Here is a 16,798-nt window from a genome sequence, read left to right on the forward strand (position 1 = left end):
TTCACTATTGGGGAGCCGTCATGTCATCAATGTTTATTTACGTGTCAATTTGCATATAAAGTGGGGAGAAGAGATCCAAGCACAGGAGACACGTTCAGGATGCATTTTAATGCACCACTTGATGATTGGATCTCTCAGGATGGATGTTAATACCATGTGTGTACAGGGCCTAAGGCACTGTAATCAATCTGCCACAGTCCACCAAAAAGCCTTTTACTTTCCATGTGTACTATTCCAGTTTTCCAGGTGAACTTCCATCTGATGAATTAGTGGTCACCACAAGGTCGAACCCAGTGAAGTGGTCTGTCCTCTCAGAAGGGTACAGCTAAGATTTGTGAAGCACCCAGGAAAGTCAGTGCCAAGTGAAGATTTAGTCTTGGTTATGTCAACCACCAACATCACCTCATAGCATTGATCCTGAAGCTTTCTACTCGGCGTTAGAACTTTCTATTGACACGGTGAAAGAGGCCAGGAAAGTATCCAGGCCGTGGCCTTTGTACTGGTCCCATAAAGTCTAAAAATAAACACTTGAATGGAGGGTCGTTTGTTTTGTGTTCATTGATGGTGACACTTTCTGCTAGGAGTTTGAATTATTTAACACCCCACATTGCCCCTCCTGTCCAGACTCGTGGTGTGTATGTGTAGTTTTGCGTGAGGGAAAGTGATAGTGATAAGAAACCGGAAAGCGAGGTGAGAAAGAAATCAAATGAGAGCGCCGGTAAGCTACTGACATGAAAACAGTCTGAGACAAAGTGGGACAGAGATGAAAAGAGTCCTCTGTTGTTGTGCTCTCTTGTCATTATCCTCCATTGCTGCGAACAATACAAGAGCATGGCAGCAGGGAGCAGAAAATGGCCAGAGGGTTGGACTGGGGATGCAGATGCCATTGTTTCCTAACCATTAATAACTCATTGTCCCTGAGATGCAGAAGGAACATAATATTACCCCATCAAGTACCGTATTATTGCCTTACTTAGTAATTTCCTTACTCTATAATCATGCCAGAGTGTTCATTAAGCTACCTGCACATTAGCTCTTGCTCTAATCCACACGAACGAGGAAGATAAAGAAGAGAGAGAAAGGGAGTAGTTGGACAGTGAAGTATGAGGATTTGTGAAACTGTGGGAATCATTGTGAGAATGACTGAAAGTAGGTTACACATTTTCTGCCAGTGGGTGATAATAAAATCTACAAAATTTGCTTTGTATGGGGTATTTGTGGGCCCCATACAAAACCATTGAGCTCAGTCAACGTTACCTGCCTGGAAAAATCTGGAAACACATTGTTTTGTACACGTGGAATTTGGTGAGAGACCCCAATATGCATAATTCTGATTAAATACAGAAAAACAATGGGTCCTAAGGAGAACATTGTGAGGAATCACAAAGCTGACTGCAACTTCACTTTGACGGTCAAACAAATCTCATCGATCTTCTGTTGGGAAATAGAAACTAGAATCAAATATTAATAATGTTTTAAAATTAGAAGTATATGTGAGTTTGATTTAATATGCGGGTGTAATAAACTGTATATAAAGATGGATGATTCATCTCCATTATCCAGAAATAAAGCCAAAATATCCTGGATATGAGTCTGCACAGTAGCGATCGGGGTATGAAGCTGCCGTAGCAAAGTAGTGTCATTTTGTGCACTTGAATTGAGAGTCAGTCTTTGCTGTCAAATATGATGTTTCAACTTGTTTTCTTAGCATCAAATAACTAATTAAAACCAAACTTCTACCAAACATGACTGAAACTATTTGGCCCATATCTCATAAGCTAATGGGGGAGGTGTGGCTCCTGACCTACATTGTAACCAGCCACCAGGGGGTCATCAAGACGCTTTGGCTTCACTTCAGGTCATGTCATGGTGTTGATTTGCAGTCTGGATTGTGTGTGTTCACTTTTCAGGCATGTGTCATCAGCTTGAGAGTAAGCTTGGGCTTTGATTTTCCTTTTTTTGTCAGATTTTATGTGTGTCTATGTTTCTGTCTGCAATGCAGCCAATCCTGCAATCCACACCTGGAAAAAGATAAAAGGAACTACTTTGGAGATCTGAAGTGAACAAGCTGTACTTTTGTCCATTCGGATTTTAGAGTAGAATAAATCTTTGTCTACTTTATTCTGCCATGTTGCTGATGTGTTGTGTACTGCACAGTTAAACAATTGCCAATCATGGCTGTTTTCTTGCTTTCCCCCAAAAGGTCCCTTTCTCTTCTTTTATATTTTTCCCCACTGACGCAATGACTGTAATTCATCAATTTTCTTTTTACACACATTGCGTCTTTAATGAGGAGGGTCAAATATGTATTACTGTTAATATTCTAACTTTTTATTCTCAAGCCAGTGCAGTTTGGTTTGCTGTAGCCTTGTCTTTCTAAATCCTTTTCTTAAATGTTCCATAATCACACTCTTTGTATGATAATTATTTATTTTAGAGATGCAACACTAAATAATTTGAATGAAAGTTTCCTGTTGAAGATTTTCACCCTCAATGGCTCAAATATTTTTTGAGGGGAAAAAGAGATAGCACAAGGGCCGCTCCTCCTCTGAAGCTGCAGGAAGCAGCTAAACCGCCTTACACTAATCCGGTTAGCTCCACCATAATTCCTCTTTGTGTTATTCAGTTACAGCAGTCATCAGCCATACCAACATTCAATTCAGTCTCTGTTAAGGTCATACATCAGCACTGACAACACCAGAGACGTACTGTATGCGATGTCCCAATTCTATACTACGCAATAACACACGTCATTAAAATCCATTTGGCTACACTACAGAAAACATGAAATCAATGTACTTTGCCATTTTGGACTATTATGCAGTATGTTTCATAAAAAAACACTTCCATATTAACTAAAGAGAATGTTCTTCCAAACACCTACTTTACTTTTTTGCCACACTACATACTTTTTAATGCTAATACAGTTTAATGCTAATACAGTTTAATGCTAAATAGTAAATGTTAGCATGCTAAAATGCTGAACTATGATGGTGAAAATGATAAAACCAATACAGGCTAATGTATAGTCGTACAGATTTAACGTCATCGCTATAATCTTAGGCAAGTTTATCTTTAAAGATCTTTAAGCTGTCTCACCACCAAGACACAATATCATATTTTAAAACTTCCTTTATGACATCTTTATGTACAATAGGCCTACAGCTTTTCATTGAATACCACTACAACAGGTCAAGTGACAAAAAGCATATATGAAAGACTAAAAATGAATATCTTCACTGAACATGCATTCAAGTGCTTGACCTGATATGTCAAACATAGTAAACAGCCTAAAAAATACAATCAAGGCATAATATGTATTATGGCATTGTAGTGAAAACCAGCAAAACACAGGGGCCTTCTGAAAACGAAGAGAAAAAATGCATGGGTAAACTGAAGATGCAACAGCACTTCCTGTGCCCTGTTCAAGTCTGTTACATGCAAGATTCAGTCATTTATCGTAGGGATCTTTTCAGGTTTTATACAAGAGCCACTCCATCCAGTGATTACTGCCACAGACACCCACATTCATCAGTTTAAAAAGAAAGACAGAAGGTGAGAGAGCGTGAGCTTTCAGTGTGACTGTCTGCCAAGCTCTGAGACAACAAACTAAACCTGGCGCTGATATGCATAGAAGACACTGTACTGCTACACAGCACTACAAGCTGACAGAAAATATAATTTCTGACACACAAAGAAAGTAATCAAGCTGCACTGTGGCAGGTGTACTCAGCAACAACACAACTGGGTTGAACCAAAAGGTTTCAGTGGAAACAAATGCCAACACTTTTGTTGTGCGATATGGATCTCAATGATTTCAAGCTGCATTGTGTTTGTCTCAGTATTTCAAATTAAACTGGTGGGGTACAAGGAGTCACTGTTGCAGCGCTGTTCGCAAAGACCTTTGACACACACACACACAAATATAAAAGGCACATGCACCCACCCACCATCCACATATTGTTGACATCCACAAAGGAGGTACATCAAACAGCAACAGGAATTATTACAACACGCCCAAAAGCACTCACCACACTCATGAGGGTCGATCACATTGCCTTTGTAGAGAGGTTAGACTGCTCTCTCTCTCTCTCTTTCTTTGTAAACAGTTTTTTTAGTCCCTGCTCTCCTGCTGCTTCTATCGCTTCAACCTCTTACTGAGGCTCAGGATAGAGAGTATTTGGTGTGTGTGTGTGTGTGTGTGTTGTGTGTCTTAGTATACCTAATCCCTGCTGAGTAGAGTGGGTGCTAGGCAGCTAATGTTCACAGGAGAGTTAGACACACAACAGGGGTTAGATTGGGATTTGTTATGTAGGGACCGATTTTATTATGGTGGTTATTATTATTAGGGTCCTCGTTGCTCGTTATCATTACAGAATCATTATGTTTTACAGTTAGGTCATTTCCCTATATTATCAAGAAATACCTCTAGTCTGTAGCTGTATATTCCACCGCTGACATAGTAAAATTAGTTGATGTAACCGGTAATTTCTCTCTCTGTAGTGCAGTCCTTCTCAAGAGTATCAATTATCAATTATCACACAAATTCTACAAGCAAATGCATGCTCACACTTGAACATATAACTGAAGGGAGTGGGTGGTGAAGACTGACTGTCAGTCATTTCAAGGTAAATACATTCTTGACAAGTACACATCCATTTTCATCTTAACATGTAGGCGATATTCCCACAAAGAAATATATTCAGGTTGTTTCATAACTGAATATATCAGGTTCTGGTTCTGTCTCATGATATTTTAGGTTGTGCAGGACTCAAGATAACCCTGGTTATGTCTTAAGCCTACATTTCTATTCTGAGGACTCAAATCTATTTGTGCTAATGTCAGTGTTGTAAACTAGTGATTGTTAGGAGATACAACATCTCATCAACCAGAAGTCAGTTGTAACTCAATCAACACTTTCCACATGTATTCTTACTTTATTCTGAAACCTGCTTAATATGCTACTTGTACCATTGGTAGTGAAGCAGAAGCAGCATCTTAAGTTTTGCCAAAGTGTTGTCTTCACTAAGCACATGTTTGGACAGAAGAGTGTGCCACCATGAGATCAGACACATGTACTGCTCATGAAGATATGAAGATGCTCACTACCTCCAAGGACCAGTCCCTGATGTGAAAGAGCCAGTTCTAAGATTAAACAAACCCCTGGTGACTCTGGATGGATTATTAACTGAATCAGCTTTACTCACAGTGACGACCTCAGACAAAAGATCATCTTCCTGAAATCTGGCCTCATCTAAAAGTGCAGAGAGGTTCATTCAGAAAGCTTTGTTTCTCCCAAAACAGATATCGCTATGGGCGTCCTTATCTGGGAATCCAAATAAGAGCATGTGTCAACACTTGTGTTCTCTTTTCCTTTTATTCAACCTTTATCTTACCAGACAGGGCAATTAAGATTTGTTTGATATGTAATCAATTCACACCAAAGATATTCAAGTTGGAAGATGGGCTCTTTTGTCTCCTTTCTTTCCTATAAAGTGAACTGACTTTTGTCGATCTGGGAGGAGGAACCTGCTGAAAATTGCCACACTCCAACTAAAACACTGCTTGACCCCATCATCCAGTTCATCTGCTGCAGCCATCGCCTGTAGTCTTTTTTTTCTGTTAAAAGGAAGCTACCAGACACCTGTCTCCTGCCTGCAGGGATAAAACACACACATACACAGAGGAATAAAAGTTAGGGGAGTGGCCACTGGGGAAACGAGGTGAAGAGAGGGAAGGAGCAAGAGAGGAGAGAAAATTGAATAGTGAGGGAACAGCTCAGCATGGGCACAACACACACACACACACACACACACACACAAGTTGTGTTCAGCACATCATCAATTAGCAGGAAAAAGCAAAGATGGAGACAGTACTCTTGCCTTTTTTCAAAAATGTTTAAACAAATGGCCTCAATGATCATTTACAATATTGTGGCGATGATACATTTTCTTTTGCATCCTAATTGATTTTGGATAAATTTGCCCTTCCATTAGTCCCAGTAAATCCTTGTTGTTGCCGTCAACTGATGCATGTAGGATTTCTTGGAAAGAAAATCCCTGCAATTTTATTTGTTCAATGATGCTTCTCCCAGAACGTTTAAAGGTTATTTTAAGAAACATACAGATCTTTTGTTTGTTTCAAAGGTAACGTAAAGGTAGCCCACTGGGGTCTTTTATTGCTTCCACTGGGGTTTTATTAATTGTCTAGTCTGTGGTGTATTTTGACCTACGTGTTTTAAAGTGCATTTTTAATTTGCAAGATAAAAAAAGTGGAGACATCAGAAACAACTAAAATATGTAACTTGGCCAAGGAGGGAAAGATGGAGTACTGATGAGAATCTGCAACAAGGTACAACAAAGTAGACTCATAAATGAGGATATATATGAAGCATGAGACTTAAAAACCATCAGGACTGTATGTAGTGATCTGACGACTAATACTCCTCAAATTAATAAATGAATAAAACTTCTATTTCCATTACGTTTCCACCTGGTTTCCATCTTTTGAGGATTAATTTGTTTCCTTTTTTCTATCACAAATGTCCCCCTGAACTCAATAAAGCATATACACATCAGTCTATCCAGCTGTCATGCATGCTGTTCTTCTTCTGCAATGCTTTAAGGGCACTGGACTGGAGAATTACCACCATCAACAATTTCCTGATGTGTGCAACTGTAGTATTTAGTAGTATTGTATACAGACATTTTGCAAATAGGCAATAGATAACAAGGACATGAACCCACATTAGCTAACAAACTGCCAATTGTGTTTGACGGAGCACCAAGCCAGGCCCCAAGCACAAGCACTGCTGCCAGAGATTGAAACAGGATCTCAGCAGTAGTGGGCTAGTGTGTTTTTTCTTTTACACCATCCAGGAACCTCTGGTTTTATAATTTTATTGTGTAGAGAAATTCTCATACGCAATCTACATCTCGGCAACAGCTATGACAAAACAGGATTAACACATTGTGGTCAAACTGAGAAAGACACAGGAAACAAAAGAAATACCATCAAACAAAGGAGTCAAAAAGCAAATGAGTGGGAAAGTAAGACACAAGAGAGTGACTCACAGCAGCATCTCTGAAACCAGGGGTGAAACAAAGGTAAACAGAGAAGCAGAAAGTCTATGAGAGGAATCGGGGAGAAGGAGTGAGTAACAAAGAGAAAGGTCATGGCCATAATTGGGGCCATTCATCAAGGGACAGTTTTAGGAGTAGATGTTATGTGCCAACCATCCATAGAGCCACTGGCTCTCTGAGAGGCTGTTGATAAGGCTCTCTGGAGCTGGTCCAGCCAGTTAACAGCTTCTGTCCCCTTACTGCTGCATAAGGCTTCAAAAGCTCTTCATATCCTCACAGTGCATTTAAGCATGTGCAGTGTTAGGCTCAATTTACACTTGTCATTTCAAGTGTCTCGTATCTGCATAAAATCCAGATGAGAGATAATCTTTATGCCTCGCCACATATGAGTCCATGTTGGGCAGATCACAAACCTGACAGCAATCTGTCATGGTTTTCAGGCTCTGTACTTTAAGTGTGCAAGGTCACAGGGTCTATTGAACATTGTCAGTACAGATAGTATGAAAATCATGGTATGAAAACTAACAGCAAAGTTAGTTGTAAAGCTGACTGTGCCAAAACTGTCCAATAATCCTTTGTGAAGTCGAGATTTAATTACATGTACTGTTTTAATATCAGTAAAGCATTGATCAACAATGGGAAACTGCAGATGAAATCTGGTAATTGTAGCCAAAGCTGCGGAAAAACATATTATCATATGCAATTTCCCCTTTCCTTTCTTTGTTGAACCTGAAGGTTACAATAACACAGTTGAAAGCAGAGGGAGGAGAAGCCACTGCTGAGTCCTGGACGTGGCGTGGGTTAATAAATGAAGTTCTGAATTGCAAACATCACATCAATCGTCCATCCCAACTCATCAGGACGCAGCAGTGAATTTTCCTCTACCGCAGCCACACCCAGTAAAACAGAAGCCTCAGAAGGGCACAAGCCAAAAGGTGAAAGAAGCCAGGGTATTGTTTTGGTGAGAGAGAAGTGGATGAAAAGAAGAGGAAAAAAACTGGAATATGAAAGAAAAAGAGCAGAAGGCTTTTGAAGGAGAAGGGAAGAGTTAGTAGAGGAAGAGATTGGACAAAGTAGTTTGTAAGTAAAATTTACTTTGGATGTGAAATACTTAATGGTCACATGTAGTATTTCATGTAGTATTTCTATAATAGGTATTTCATGTAGTATTTCTATAATAGGTGTTTGTATATATGTTATATATATATATATATATATATATTGTATATATATATATGTTATATATATATATATGTTATATATATGTTATATATATATATATATATATATATATATGAATTATGTACATTTGCAATCTAGAATATGGCACGACAGATGACCTTGGAGTATATGATAGCACATACTATTACACCTGTACCTAATATGCGGTTTGTATAAAGTGCCTAGCTTCACAGCAATCTGTGTCATATCGGAACGTCACAGATTTTTTTCCCCGACTTTCTCTGGATTGTTAATGGGTGTACTTCCAAAACCAGAGCAAATAAAATATTTCTGTTACAAGGTATCTCATTTTTTTTAGCCATGTTTGAGCAATTCATATATTGACTGGTATTGCCGCTTGCCTCACCCAACTTTAAAGACAACATTTTCACATTACACTTTATATGGGGAAAAATTTGTAATTTCTATATGTGGGTGATAATGAGGGTATTGTGAACCCATTTTGCACCAATATATCATGTTTTCTGCAAAAAACATTCTTGTATCAACTTTTGTAACAATATTTAAGCTTTCTGCCTTCAATAAGGAAGAAGATATAACAAATCAAACAATGCGGAACATATGTCGGTCATTTTCATTGGACCCAAATGGTTTGTGGGTTAGCAAGAAAAACAAATATGTTCCTGGAAATTGCTTAATGTATTGTAACTAAGGTACAAAGTGCCAATGTCCTTAAAAAAACATTTTTACCAATGGCTGAAAAACATCCATTTCAGGATTACATGTTTTAGTGTCTCCATGATTATTGAATTCCTGTTGTTAAAAGCAAAAGGATAATAAACAGGTTTTCAGTGTGTTCATTGGAACAGATGGTATTTGAGATTAGAACTTGTATCTTTGGTTTATTGTAGACAAGTGGATGAAACATCTGGTATAAGGAGGAATAAGTGGAATCATTAAATGGCTCTCAAGCTCCAGTGGTACACGGTCTAAATAATAATAATAATGACATTATTTGTATAGCACTTATCTAAACAAGTTACAAAGTGCTTCACATAAAAGTCCATGGCATAATGAAGAATGGATTGTGATAAAAGGTATTGTGTTCAATCCAATTTATAGTTTATAGAGACCCAACACACAAGTAATTTGATAGTGTGCATGCTAGAAAGATATATATGGAAACTGTACAGACATGCATGTTGAAACATGTCATCAGAAAATACCTTTATATGACATCAAGAAAACATCGAGAAATAGATTTCATCAAATGTAATCTGTAGTGTGCTACATGGGCGGCTGTGGATGAGGAGTAGAGCGGTCGTCCTCCAAACAGAAGGTCGTCAATTCGATCCCCAGTCTTCCCCATCTGCATGCGGAAGTGACCTTGGGCAAGATGCTGAACCCAGAATAGCCCCTCATAGAACAAAATGTGCTGCTAATAGATGCATTGTATGGGTGAATGGCAAACTGTACTGTAAAGCACTTTGAGTGGTCATCAAGACTAGAAAAGTGCTATATAAACACAAACCATTTACAAATTTTTCAATTGAGAATTTTAAAAAACATTTAAATTTATTATGCTAATATTTGTATGCTTTTTAAAATATGGAGTATGACATTTAACCACTCCATGCATCTATCAGAGTTGATGCCTTTATTGTTGAAAACCTCAAACAATGGCACAAAACTAAAATATTTCAGTTGAACAAAAAAAAAGACTGATATATTGTTGAACATTTGTTTTATGCTCAATATCAATATGTTTAGTTTCCATCCTATAAAGATGATGCTGAACATTGGTAGGGCTGTTTGATATGAATGTGAACGTCTCTTTGCTTCATAGTTTGGGTTATGTGTTAAGCACTTGCCCTGATGTCTAGACTCTCTTTGTACTGGGCTGCATGATTCTTGCACAGAGGAGACTAGTGGTATTTGAGTCTGGTGGAGACAAGCTAAGCCACATCTATCTGAAACAGAGCTAGCTCCTCTCTTACCTTCTCCTTGTTTTCTCTACAATAGGCTGCCACCACTGGCAAAGGGTATCATGTACATAAGTGGCACAGTACGCAGTGCATTGTATTAGTATGTAGTAGAATGCACACAGCTTCAGATGCCTTATACTCTTCTGAAAAAAATGACTGCGTCTTAGATTTACAAATGTATGTATGTAAGGATATAAATGTTCACAGGTGAATGTTAAGCTTCTCTGAAGTAAAGTTGTTTTTTCTAAGTTCAACCAACATCCCGTGCGGTTTAAAAAAAAAAGTAACAACCTGAGTCAATGCTGGCCGAGCATATGGTGATGTTTGACCTTGGCTGTGGCCCTCAGTCAGTTCATGTATGTTCAGTCGAGGCCTCCAAAGTGCTGTGATGTGTCACACCCTTGAGGAAAGTGACACAGTACATGGTAAAAAGGAGGGCTGTGAAGTCAGACTAGAAACTATTTATTATGGACAAAAATACACACAGTGAGGGCTCATGTATCATTCATAAGCATAAGCAACTTCATTTACCCCCCCAAAACCTAAATTAAATCTTTGGGAGGTTTGTTCAGAAAAATACATCAGTCAACGTTTCTAATTTCTGGATGTCAGTTCAGTATTCTGTTACCATTCTGAGTTGTCCTTGGACTTTGTAGGGCCCCTCTTAACCTTGCCGTCAGCATTCCCCGTGGGGCTGCAGTTCCAGAGGCCTTTTCACAGCAAGCACACACTGGTCTCAGAAGAGTCAACCTAATAAAGTTTTATAACACTGGGTCAGACAAGCCACTGGTGTGCACAGCAGAGAGAGCAAGACTAGTCCTGCTGTTTTTGTCCTTTTAGTTCCTTTTCATATTGGAGTGGTAAATGTGAGGAAGCTTACATTTATTCAACTCAAAGAGCAACTGCAAAGCATTAAATCAGTTTCTTTGTATGCAGACTGGAAACTTAAATTGAAACATTGGAATTATTAGATTAATAATAACTGAAATTACACTTACACTGCCAATATTAACTAATCAGCCAGACCTGCAATGTCCTAAGTATTAATCAATTTTTTGTTTGCTTCTCAATTATCCATAAAATCATTCTTTTTATGCCTGGGGTTATTTCTGGGATGTAACTGATTTAACACAGTTTTACTCATGGTGCTTAAATGCATCTTCTCCTACCTCATCTACAACAATTAAAAACAAAATGAATAAAGAAGAACTGTTAAGTAGAATAAAAATCATTACATACCAAGTCATCAACATCTATCATACAGTACAACTAAATGAGCATACTGGAAGCCTTTAATGAAGAGCAATTAAAGCAAAGTCAACATTTACAACATTTTCCTACAATGTGTATCTTTAGATAAACTGTAAAAGCAGCAAAACTGTGACAATCCTCTTCTAAAACTTTTGAAAATAAATCCCTGTCAGAGCACCTGACCTGAGAGTCCTTGGACAACAGTAGGTTCAACACTACACTGTAACTCAGCCAGCTGCCTCTAGTATAATGGAGTTGTAACAGCTTGGACATGACATGGATTAAAATTGAGGTCAGACCTGAGGCAAATCTGTAGTACAATGCGCTTACACACTTGTACTCGTAGACTTGTGGCTTGTTAACACAATAAACCCAAGCAGATGGAATACTGTGTATGAGACATCCTGTATATGCAGGATATCATTTAAAACAATATCAGCAGGATGACATCGAGACCACAAAAGTGTAAGCAGATGCTAGCAAAGACGGACAAAGGATAAACATTGCAGCAACATCCTCAACACCAAAGTGTCAGCTCAGTCAAAAGCAAAAGACCAAAGTCATCAGACATCCAGCTGGTAGAGTAAACTGGCTACAGGCTGTTGATATCAACTGTGGATCTCACAATGCAAGGAGGATTTCATCAGAAGTCCATCACCAAGAGACTCTGCCAGACAGAAATACAAAGGACTGGAGTTGAGTGTGATGGCTGCAGTGAGTCCTGAATCAAACACAAAGCATCAGTTAAATGGCTTGAATAGTTTCACTACTGATGCTATCTCCAACAAGGATCATCTCTGGAGACCATCTCTTTTGAGAGAGAGCCCTGGCAATAATGGCAGCACAATAATGTGACATGAGCAAACAGAGCCACCATTCATTTAACGAAGAATCATGAAAAGAGGAAAACATAAAACATACTGAAACACATTTTGAAAACACGGTTTTCAGGAAAGCTGAAGTAAAGCCAGGGATGAGTCACAGTTCAAAAGCAGCTGAAATTAGTTTCTGAAAAAACATTTATTCCCTCCATCCCCCTGAAATGCACAGACCTTTCCAGGGAGGCTCTGATGTACAGAATGTTTCCAATGCTGCAGCACATACTTATGGAACACACAACTTTTTAAATGGCCATGTTTGCAAAATGTTACTCCAAATAGAAATTGTATATATTCAATATTATGAAGGTAATGGATTTGACTCTGCATTAGTCTCTCCTACTGAAGCTCTTTTGGGTGAGGCGAAGACAAATTTACTTTCTACCAAACCAAGACCTGGACTGCTAAACCATCTGAACACACTATTATTCCACTTTTTGTATGCATTCAATGTATTACACATTACAAGTGTTGTGTATTAATATGTATAAACTATATATAAAGATGGACGACATGACAGCACCCACAATTTAAGGCAAATCACTCTTTATTGCACTGTGGTGGCTGGCTGCAGTATAACTCAAACCCCATATTAGCAGATGGGACATTGTTTTTTCAAGGGGTTTCTGTCGTTTTAGGTTATTCTTATCATTCTGATGTATGTCAAGGGTGTATGTTTCAGATTAGTTTTTTAACTGTTATATTATGCACATCATGATGAACAGCTGAGAATGACTTGTGATTGACTCTCAATTTCAAATTCAAGATGGTGGCACCTGTATCCAGAAATTTGGCTTTGGTTTTGTGAAGTGGGAGCAAGTGGAGACACATTGACTGTCCTTATTAATAGTCTCTGGTATTGACAAATTAAACTGCATGTGTGTTTGGTTGTGTTCTTGCTTCTTTCTTGTGAAAATATCAGAAAAGATAAGCAAATAAGTCAAAGGTCCCTCGAATTGTTTGTGAGTGAAAACATAAAAAGATTGGATTTTTCTGGTGGTAAAAGCTGTGCCATTTTGGGAGTTTTGCTTTATGCAGTGCACAGTTGTGGCAGGAATGAAATATAAAATAGTGATTCCACACTGAAGGACACATCTTTGCTATAAATAAATAAATACTGGTAATGCTCCATTATGCATGTTTGTTTCTGTCTAACGATTATCTCAAGCACTACCAAGGAAGATCACTAAAAATCCATGTGATTTGAAAAAGCCTGGATAAAGAAAGGTTGTGTGCTCTTTTCAAGGACGTTTAAGAATATGGCAGCCATCATTAAACTTAAATACAATAAACAATAACCTTTGAAAAAATAAAACTGTATACTCTCTATAAATAGGCCTGACATGGTTTAGGACATCCAGAATGTGAGAGCATTTGCTCCTCAGGGAACATATTTATGTTTACAGAAGCAATAACATGCGAAATTGATGCAACATTGTTTTGTGGGGAATCAATGACAATAAAATCAATTTTTGCTGGCAACAGATTTGTTATTTTGTCACTCAAAATAGTGCAATAGCAAATATTCTGTATTATAATACAGTAATATTCTATGACCTCTGCCAAGACACCAAACTAAAAAGCAGCCAACAGAATCTGTTCATGTCTGATCTTAAACAATATTTGGTCTGTGGATGTTTAGAAGATATGTCCTTTGAGTCTTTTACTTCACTATACACACCCAGAGGGACACATTTGTTATATATCTAGTATATGTGCAGACATTAAATTTGGTGCCTATAGGCTTTGACCCCGAGAGCAAACATCAAGCTCAGAACAGCATAGTTTGGTGAATGGCAGTAATTAACTCCCCCCCTACTCAAAATAAGATTAGACACAGAGTGCATGCCAGCTGTGGAATTTGCCATTTCAGGGCCAGGCTCCTGCCACCATGTGCCCAGACTGGCCTCTTACTAAGGATGAACCTCCAAATATTGTGGGGATCATGAACTGAGATGAAAGTAACAGACAGCAGGTTAGATACAGTAGCACCTCAGATATTAAGCATATAAACGTTATACAGCAGATAACCATCAGTACAAAGGCATGGTAGCAAATCAATAAGCCCCGCTGATTGCAACCACAATGTCATGATACACCATAAAATAACAGCTCAGCTGTTTTGAGCTGTATTTGGGTACATAAAACAAGACATCCATCCACGCTACACCTGCTCAACACTGCCCCCCTGACAGCTTTTCTCACTTTTATAACAGCATTCTCTCTATTCCAACCCAACCCCAACAATGACAGTTGAAACGTTCGACAGCTTCAAATACCTTTGACTCAAACAAGATAATAGAATCTGCTTTGAACAGCACACAAAGGACATAGAAAAATGAGCCACCAACACCCATCTTCACTTACTGCTGTACAAAAAAATCATCCTGCTTCACTGCTCCATCTGTTATTTCAACATCCTCTCTGTCAGAAAACAGAACAAGACTAACATCTATCTCATACTGCTGCCAAGATACTCAGTCTCCTCACTTCCAAACTTTCTGAATTCAACTGTAAGGCCGTCACTCACAGTAGCTCAGGAAGTCCCTTGTTCACTTAACTGTCACTTTTTGATATTGTCATTTACCCACAGCTTCAGGCCAATAAGATACAACAGGCACAGCGCAGGACTCACATGTTAAGCTTTGGAGACTTCAATCTTCATTTTGAATTGGGTGACTTCATGTGTTGCTGAACTGCATTGTGGTTCTGCTGGGTCTTATTGCTAGTGCTGCGTGTAGCAAACGTCAACTTTTCATGCAGTGAAGGCAACAGCCAATCAAATTATGATTAGATATACTCTCAACAACACACACTATCTAATTGAATCACATTAATGTGAAAGTGGAGGCACAGTTAGCTGCCTGCCTGTGGATTTCATTCTCCATGTACCTTTCTGTATCATTTCACTGATAGCTAGCATGGCAGGTTAGCATAAAGCTGGTCATTAGCCCAGCAATTTACTGTCCGTCCTTGTGTATTGTTTATGAGATGTCCTTGTTTTTTATTGTTGTTATTGTGTAATGTGTTCTGTTTGCAAGGTGTTGCTCTGGTGCTGCGTCATGGGATGTGGTTTGTAGGGGTAGTGTTTAAGATTCACGTGAAAGGGATCTATTTAAAATAATCCTAGTGATGTTTTCACTTGTGTGCAATCATCTAAATGCAAGTATTACAGATAGTTATTTTTTCTTTGGCAACTTCAGAATGTCCCTAAATTCTCCATACTGAATCTGAATCTAAAGTTCAGAATTGAGAAATTTAATTTGTCCTTCTGGCACAACCATCTAACCGACTCACTAGTCATTTGTTATTTGTAACATTAACAATGGCTGCATGCCACACTTTATACTAATGGAGCTGAGTTCAGAAAATAAACTCCACCTGTGTGTAAATGGCTGCTGAGTGTGAGGCAACACTGAATAAGCCAATAATGGCATCATCGATACAACCTGCCAGCAATGAGTCAACAAAACAATGGGAACAAGCTAAAACCAATGAAGTCAATAACACATGAAAACACATTAGCGCACGTCAGCCGACAGAATGCAAGACAAAGAGCAGACAAGCAGCACAATTAGCCGCTAGCAACAGTTGCTAGCTAGGCTCAAACTAGCTAGCTAACATTTAAAAAGCACAAAAACACAACAGAGCAGAGCTACAACATTCAGTCACTGTGTACAAGCAGATACTCACTGTGTTTAAGTACAGCTGAATCTCACGGGGGAGTAAATCCTTGGGGGCAGAAAACCCCAGCCTCTGGTTTGAAGCCCACTGTTGATATGTATTGTTATATGTTTGTTAGTGAGGAGCAGCATGGGAACAGAATTAGCAGGAAGCTACATACAGCTACATACAGGTACATACAGCTACATACAGCTTCATACAGCTACATACAGCTTCATACAGCTACATACAGCTACATACAGCAAGTAGCTATTAGCTATTATGCATGTATTGAGCATGAAGCTACATGAGCAGCTTTGACTGAGTCAAACACAGAGCAGGTAGCAGGGGGCGGGGTTTAAATAGCCCGCCTCACTGAAAAGGGAGCACTTGATTTATGTGCCCTCACGTCCCAAACCTTAACTCCGTTTAGTGACAGAAAAATGTATATTACTCATATATTGAAATGATTCATTATTAGCAGGAGATCTAATGAGAAATAAATTGTATATTTTTATTCATTACTGGTTTAGATGCTCTAATGTCAATGTGTTGTTAATCAAAATCGTCAACCTTCCCTTGTTTGTTACCTCTTTTGTCCCTGCTCATTGGGTTGTTTGTTTGTTTGTTTGTCTGCATGATTGCACAAAAGCTACCGGGACATGGGCCAAGAAAGAATCCTTTAAATTTCGGGTCGTATCATGTAACGGATTCAGATTTTTTTTCACTCTTCTACGTCTGTTTTTACATGAAGAAA

At 38.6% G+C, this 16,798-nt stretch overlaps 1 protein-coding gene and 1 long non-coding RNA gene across 3 annotated transcripts in view; both read right to left on the reverse strand.

Annotated features, from left to right (window-relative positions):
- sphkap (SPHK1 interactor, AKAP domain containing) overlaps positions 1–4,183 on the reverse strand; it is a 95,199-nt gene extending 91,016 nt beyond the window's left edge. For both annotated transcript variants that reach the window (XM_069534491.1, XM_069534489.1), the window contains exon 1: positions 4,032–4,183. The gene's annotated coding sequence lies outside the window, so the exon portion shown is untranslated. The remainder of the gene's footprint in view (positions 1–4,031) is intronic.
- A 1,160-nt stretch (positions 4,184–5,343) lies between these two features.
- On the reverse strand, positions 5,344–16,385 carry LOC138412035 (uncharacterized). Its single transcript, XR_011244553.1, has 4 exons — positions 16,072–16,385; positions 10,878–10,999; positions 10,541–10,649; positions 5,344–5,655 (listed from the first exon to the last, which is right to left on the reverse strand). It is a non-coding gene; the product is annotated as an uncharacterized lncRNA (long non-coding RNA).
- Positions 16,386–16,798: the final 413 nt, after the last annotated feature.

The sequence above is a fragment of the Paralichthys olivaceus genome, chromosome 11 (assembly GCF_024713975.1).
Source record: "Paralichthys olivaceus isolate ysfri-2021 chromosome 11, ASM2471397v2, whole genome shotgun sequence".
NCBI classification, from domain to species: Eukaryota; Metazoa; Chordata; class Actinopteri; order Pleuronectiformes; family Paralichthyidae; genus Paralichthys; species Paralichthys olivaceus.